The sequence below is a fragment of the Bubalus bubalis genome, chromosome 11 (assembly GCF_019923935.1).
Source record: "Bubalus bubalis isolate 160015118507 breed Murrah chromosome 11, NDDB_SH_1, whole genome shotgun sequence".
In the NCBI taxonomy this organism is placed as follows: domain Eukaryota; kingdom Metazoa; phylum Chordata; class Mammalia; order Artiodactyla; family Bovidae; genus Bubalus; species Bubalus bubalis.
This window is the reverse complement of record NC_059167.1, coordinates 66,289,169-66,295,522: the sequence shown is the minus strand read 5'-3', so window position 1 is coordinate 66,295,522 and position 6,354 is coordinate 66,289,169. Positions and strand designations below refer to the sequence as shown.

The following is a 6,354-nucleotide window of genomic DNA, read 5'->3' as shown; positions in this document are numbered from 1 at the left end:
ACAAAATTTAATTGTAAGGGTTAAGCAGTGGTTATTGGTCAAACCAATCAACAGTAATAACTTTGAGGTGTGCAGAAACTAGTCTTTAAATAAAGGTGACAAATACCAGTAAGATTCTTACAACACTGTTCAGGATCTAAATAAATGTGACTCTGGAAGTTGAGTACAAAAGAGAATGATAGTGCAATCATCAATAAGTAAACCAAAGGCATAATTTTCTAAATCATTTTTATGTAGTTTTTAAAAAGGTTATTTATGGCTGTTCTGGGACTTCATTGCTATGTGGGCTTTTCTCTAGTTGTGGTGAGTTGGGGGGTTACTCTATAGTTGTGGTGGGTGAGCTTCTCATGGGCTTCCCTGGTACCTCAGCCAGTAAAGAAACCACCTGCAATGCAGAAGACCCTGGTTTGATTCCTGGATTAGGAAGTTCCCCTGGAGAAGGGATAGGCTACCCACTCCAGTTTTCTTGGGCTTCCCTGGTGGCTTAGATGGTAAAGAATCTGCCTGCCATGTGGATGGGTTCGATTCCTGGGTTGGGAAGTTCCCCTGGAGAAGGGGTAGGCTACCCACTCCAGTTTTCTTGGGCTTCCCTGGTGGCTTAGATGGTAAAGACCTGCAATGCCGATGGCTTCGATCCCTGAGTTGGGAAGATCCCCTGGAGAAGGGCATGGCAACCCACTCCAGTATTCTTGCCTGCAGAATCCCCATGGACAGAAGAACCTGGTGGGCTACAATCCAAGGGGTTGCAAAGAGTCAGATACCACTGAACTTCTCATTGCAATGACCTCTCTTGTTGGTGGCTTCCCTAGTGGCTCAGTTGGTCAAGAATCTGCCTGCAGTGCAGGAGACCCAGATTAAATCCCTGGGTCAGGAAGATTCCCTGGAAAAGGAAATGGCAACCCATTCCAGTACTCTTGCCTGGAGAATTCCATGGACAGAGGAGCCAGGCAAGCTACAGTCCACTGGATTGCAAAGAGTTGGATGTGACTGTGTGATTAACTTTCTCTTGTTGCAGAGCACTGGTTCTAGGGTGTGCAGACTTCAGTACTTGCAGGACGCTGGCTCAGTAGCTGCAGTTTACAGGCTCTTGAGCACAGGCTCAGTAGTTGTGGCACATGGTCTCAGTTAAGCTGTGGCATGTGGGATCTTTCTGGATCAGGGATCGAACCTGTGTCTCCTGCATTGGCAGGTGGATTCTTTACCACTGAGCCACCAGGGAAGGCTCTCTAAATCATGTTTAGTTAAACAGAGTAAATTCTAGTTTTTAAAAAAAATTTAAAGTGACATAAACTCAATCTGTTTTCTACCTGAGACCAAAACAAGTTTCTTTTTTCCTGTCTAAACAAAATTCTTGGCATTAAGATAAATCTGAATTCACATGATATACTTTGTTAAACATTTCCAAAAAATTTTAAGCCTGCTGTAAAGAGAAATTCTCAAGTTATACTACATACATATTTACATATTTTTCTTCAAAGACAAATTTATGAAGTTAATAGGCCTGTAATAGGACTGTGATACTATTAATAATATGAAAACAAAAAGTGTTCTTATATGTGCAATATGAAATGGGATCATAGAATCTGTGTACCCAGATGAATCACCAAGAGTTCAGAAATTAAGCTCACTTTAAGAAAATGCATTCCCTCTTTTTTGGTGCCGAGGTTGCAAAGTTGTGATGTATGACAAAAACTTTGTGTATACAGGCTCCAAAACCAAGCATTGTTCTAAATTGGCTGTAACTTAAATTAAATAACTGTAACTTAAGTTAAAATTAAACTCAACTAGATCATTGTGGTTGAAGAAGGAAATGGCAACCCACTCCAGTATTCTTGCCTGGAGAATCCTAGGGACAGAGGAGCTTGGTGGGCTGCCATCTATGGGGTCACACAGAGTCGGACATGACTGAAGTGACTTAGCAGCAGCAGCAGCAGATCACTGTGGTTACACCACACTTGGCTTTAGGTAGGGTCTGCAGGTTTTACTGAGGTAACAACCTCTTGTCTCTTGCCTCCCATCCTGCGCTTGTCCCCACTGCCCCCAGCTTCCTTTCATATGGCTGCATTTGGCAATGCTTCCAAATCTTGGAAGCAGAAGAACCTGCTAAAGTAAACAGAGAGGATGAAAAATGACACTATAAATGATACATGAAAAATCAACCTTAGAGTATAGTCTGAGAAGCAGCAGTCTACCCTCAAGGGAAAAAGAGAGAATTTAAAGAGTAGGGGGACTTGCCTGGCCGTCCAGTGGTTAAGACTCCGTCCTTTCACTGTGGAGGCTGTGAGTTTCATCCCAGGTAGAGGAACAAAGATCCCACGTGCCGAGCAGCATAGCCAAAAAAATAAAATAAAATAAGGGGTTGTTTTTCCTAGATATTTTCCCACATAACAAAATTTCAAACTCTGGAAAGGTGATGACTTTGAAGGAGGAGCTAGAGAAGTAAATAAATGATAAAGAAGTACAGCAGTAGCGTTAGCGGTCAGTGAGTTTCTTTGCCCTGGCATTGGCATTATCAATATGATCTTTATTGGTGTCAGCCTTTTCTGTGATCTGTTCTATTTGTCAGTTGTGAGCCTCAATCCCATTGCCTATGTCCGGGGCCATGTTTTTAGGTTCTCTAGAATACTGGCCACTTGAGTCAGGTTCTCTTCCGTTTCATCTTCCCTGGCATGATTTGTTATATGTTTAACGTATTCACCCTTGGCTGCTCCTGTGGTCACTTGACGCAGCTGACCATTTGTCACTCAGCCTGGCTGCTTAGATACTATTATATTGCTAGGAGAGCTATCTCCAGCATCTCCCCATGCTGCCTTATAGACTTTACCAGACTCAATGTTCTTTGTCCTATTACATGGACATAAACAACGGCCTCAGTCCTTGTTGAATTCTGTTAAAGTCTTCTCTGCTTCTCTCATGTCTTTATTTGGTCTATGCCTCCTTCTGTGTGTTTCAGTTGTTCCCCTCGCTCAACCAGTGAAGGGATAGTCTTGATTCCTGCATCCTGAGCTTCAGTAGCTAAATTCAGGATTCTCCTTGTACTTTCTGCAGACTCATCAGTAACCTGGTTAGCCCTCAGCTGAATTCCTTCTGCTGACAGATTATCCATGATGAATTAAAACTCCTGATAGATGCGGAAACTGAAATGTGGATATTCAAGCAGTTCTAACTCTTTCTCTCAGGCTGCAGCAGCTCTGACTCCTGCAGGCCAGACTCCTAGCTGCGCCCTTCTTCCAGGTGACTTCTTAAGCAGTGGTTCTCGGAGAGGCAGAGGGAGAAACGCGTCAGAGTCGGCTAGGAAACTGTACAAACACCTACAGCACCTTACTTTCTTACCTACCCCAGGGGAATCTGCTATGGTTTCCTCCACCCTCTTTGAGAAGCACGGTCTTAGAGCAAATGCCACATGAGAGAAGGGAGAAATATACACAAAAGGGGTGCTTCTGAATTAAAAGAGATCTCATTCCCAGTTAGAGTTTGTTTACTTATCCTGTGACTATGTCCAAGCTGTTGACCTTTTTTCCATGGACAGAGCTTTCCCAGAGTATTCAGAAGCCCCAGGAAGACCCAGTGTCTTCCCTTCTGTTTTCTTTTCTGTCACCTCCAATCCTAGGAAGATCAGGTTCTATTGCTGGAGTTGCCGGGATCAGGACTTCCTTTCCTGGTCCCTGTGCCCTCTCTAGATTGAAATATTCTGTCTGTAGCCCCTCTATCCTAGTAGATCCTAGTCTTGTTAGAAACCAAAAGACCCCCAAACCTCCAAGTGATTTTTTAAAAATTTCGCTGCACTGGGTCTTAGTTGAGGCATATGGGATCTAGTTCTAACCAACTAGGAATTGAACCCGGGCATTGGGAGCATGGAGTCTTAGCCACTGGACCACCAAGTAAGTTCCCAGATAATCTTTTTTTTTAATGTTATTTTTAATTGGATAATCATTTACAGTGTTGTGTTGGTTTCTGCCATATATCAACATGAATCGACCATGGATATACACATGTCCTCTTTCTCTTGAACCTCCTTAACCCTTCTCGGTGGTCACAGTGCACAGGGTTGAGCCTCCCGAGTCATGCAACAAATGCCCACTCGCTATCTAATTTTACACTTGGCAATCTATATATGCTTCAGTGCTACTGTCTTATGTCCCTCCCTCTCCTTCCCCTGCTGTGTCACACATCTGATCTCTATGTCTGCATCTTTATTGCTGCCCTGCAAATTGGTTCATCTGTACCATTTTTCTAGATTCCATATATATGTGCTAATATGTGATATTTGTTTTTCTCTTTCTGACTTACTTCATTTTGTATAACAGGTTCTAGGTTCACCCACCTCACTAGAACTGACTCAAATTCATTCCTTTTTATGACTAATACTCCATTGTATATATGTCCCACAGCTAGCAGGTGATGTTTGAGTTTCTTCTTAGCTCTGTGGTTTTGGGTTTGTGGTGTCTCCACCAACTTCTCCAGCCAAATTCCTAGAGTAATTTCATGAAGAAATCGGATTTCTCCACTCGATTGTTCTAACCCGATCTGTACCTTTGTTTTCTCTAGAAAGTCCTGCTGTCAGGAGGGTTGCCATTTGGCCCAATGCCCTGTCTGTGTAATTTGCCTTTAGGGATTCCAGATACTTCTACTCTCATTATCAGTTGGGTAAGAAACTCTTCTCCCTGTTTATCTTCAGCCACTCTGGCAGTTCCTTCGCTCCAACCCCAAGGCTGGCGACTCAGGGCTAGCCCATTCGCTCCTGCAGCCCCTTTTCTCAGTTGCAACTGTCCACTCAGATTGGGGAAAGGAAGGGGAAAATGGACTCCATCATGCTATATTGTTGCCTTTTATAGTATGATTTTAAAACAAATGTTAAAGTGATTATAATTGGCTCCCAGCACCAGAAGGAACATCTTTCTTTACAAGGAGGGGATGTGTGCATGTGTGTTCACATCTGTTGTGCTGGACTGAGGACAGCATTTGGGCGCCATGTAGGGGCACACATGTGCAGATGGTGTGTTCAACCTGGTCCTGACCCTTCCTGGGGCCCTGAGGGTAGAGAAGCATCTCCTGAGACTCACTTCTTCCACAGGAAGCTTCTGGGCTGTCCCCTTCCCCACTGCAAAGGGTGGCTTATAAGTCTCTCAGTCTTCAGGCCCAGGCTGATGTTCCTCCCACTAGCACCATCCCAGGCAGCTCCTGACTATCCCCAGGACCCTTGGGTGAGACCTCATGGGACTTCTTGTAGGTTTAGGTCACACTCCAGCCGTCAGGCAATGGCACCCCACTCCAGTACTCTTGCCTGGAAAATCCCATGGACGGAGGAGCCTGGTAGGCTGCAGTCCATGGAGTTGCGAAGAGTTGGACACGACTGAGTGCCTTCACTTTCACTTTTCACTTTCATGCATTGGAGAAGGAAATGGCAACCCATTCCAGTGTTCTTGCCTGGAGAATCCCAGGGACGGGGGAGCCTGGTGGGCTGCTGTGTATGGGGTCACACAGAGTTGGACATGACTAAAGTGACTTAGCAGCCAGGGGTCCCAGATGCAACCCGATTCCAGAGTCCATAAAGAACAATTCAGCATTTCTAGGAGCTTAAAATCAATTCTGCTCTTTTATCATTGGGACAGAGATTTTTTCTAGGACCATCTGGACTCCCTGGAGTTGCTGCCAACAGGACAGCAGGGAAACTCCAGACCAGCACAGGCTGACTAGGGTATCGGCGTGGTTTCCTGTGATGTCTTCCACTCACCAGGTCAATCAACTGCAGCCTGTTCCTTATATTTCACAGAGTCCTTACAGTGGAGCTGTTTGGTTGGTCCAGGAGCACAGGAGGAAAACAGCGAGGAGGAGGAGTGGGGAGAGAAAGACTCATGCAAAAAAGGGAGAGGAAATGAGTGATGCTGAGGAAGGCGAAAAAGGCAAATAGCAACAGCAGTAGCAGCAGGAGCAGAGAAAATTGGGATGTGAGGGTGGGAGGGAAAAGCAGAAAGGCATAGTTCTGTTCATGATAATATTAACCTGAGTTCCTGGTTAACATTTTTTAGTGACTCATTAAATATGCATAAGAAAGTAAGGAAGGAAGCTTGCAGTTTTAATTCAAGATAAAGCCCAGTGTTTCTACAGTCCCCATCCCTGGGAAGAGCTGTGGGGTGACTTCCCAGGCTTCCCCTGCAACTTGGTCTGGGAAATAATGGGTGGGGAGACTAGTAGAGCTGAGTGACTTTGTTGCACTCCCCTGCCCTCAAACTGGCAGAGGGTCCTCTACGACATAAGGGTTGAGATGCCAGAAGCTCTTTGAAGGCAGTTTGCTCTCTGTTTCTTTCTTGGATTTTCCTTCCTCGTATTCTGCTTCGTTGTCCTGCTTAACCC

General features: G+C 44.8%; 1 pseudogene; it reads right to left on the bottom strand.

Moving 5' to 3' along the window:
• Nucleotides 1-2,273: 2,273 nt before the first annotated feature.
• On the bottom strand, nucleotides 2,274-3,106 carry LOC102411975 (annotated as a pseudogene).
• Nucleotides 3,107-6,354: the final 3,248 nt, after the last annotated feature.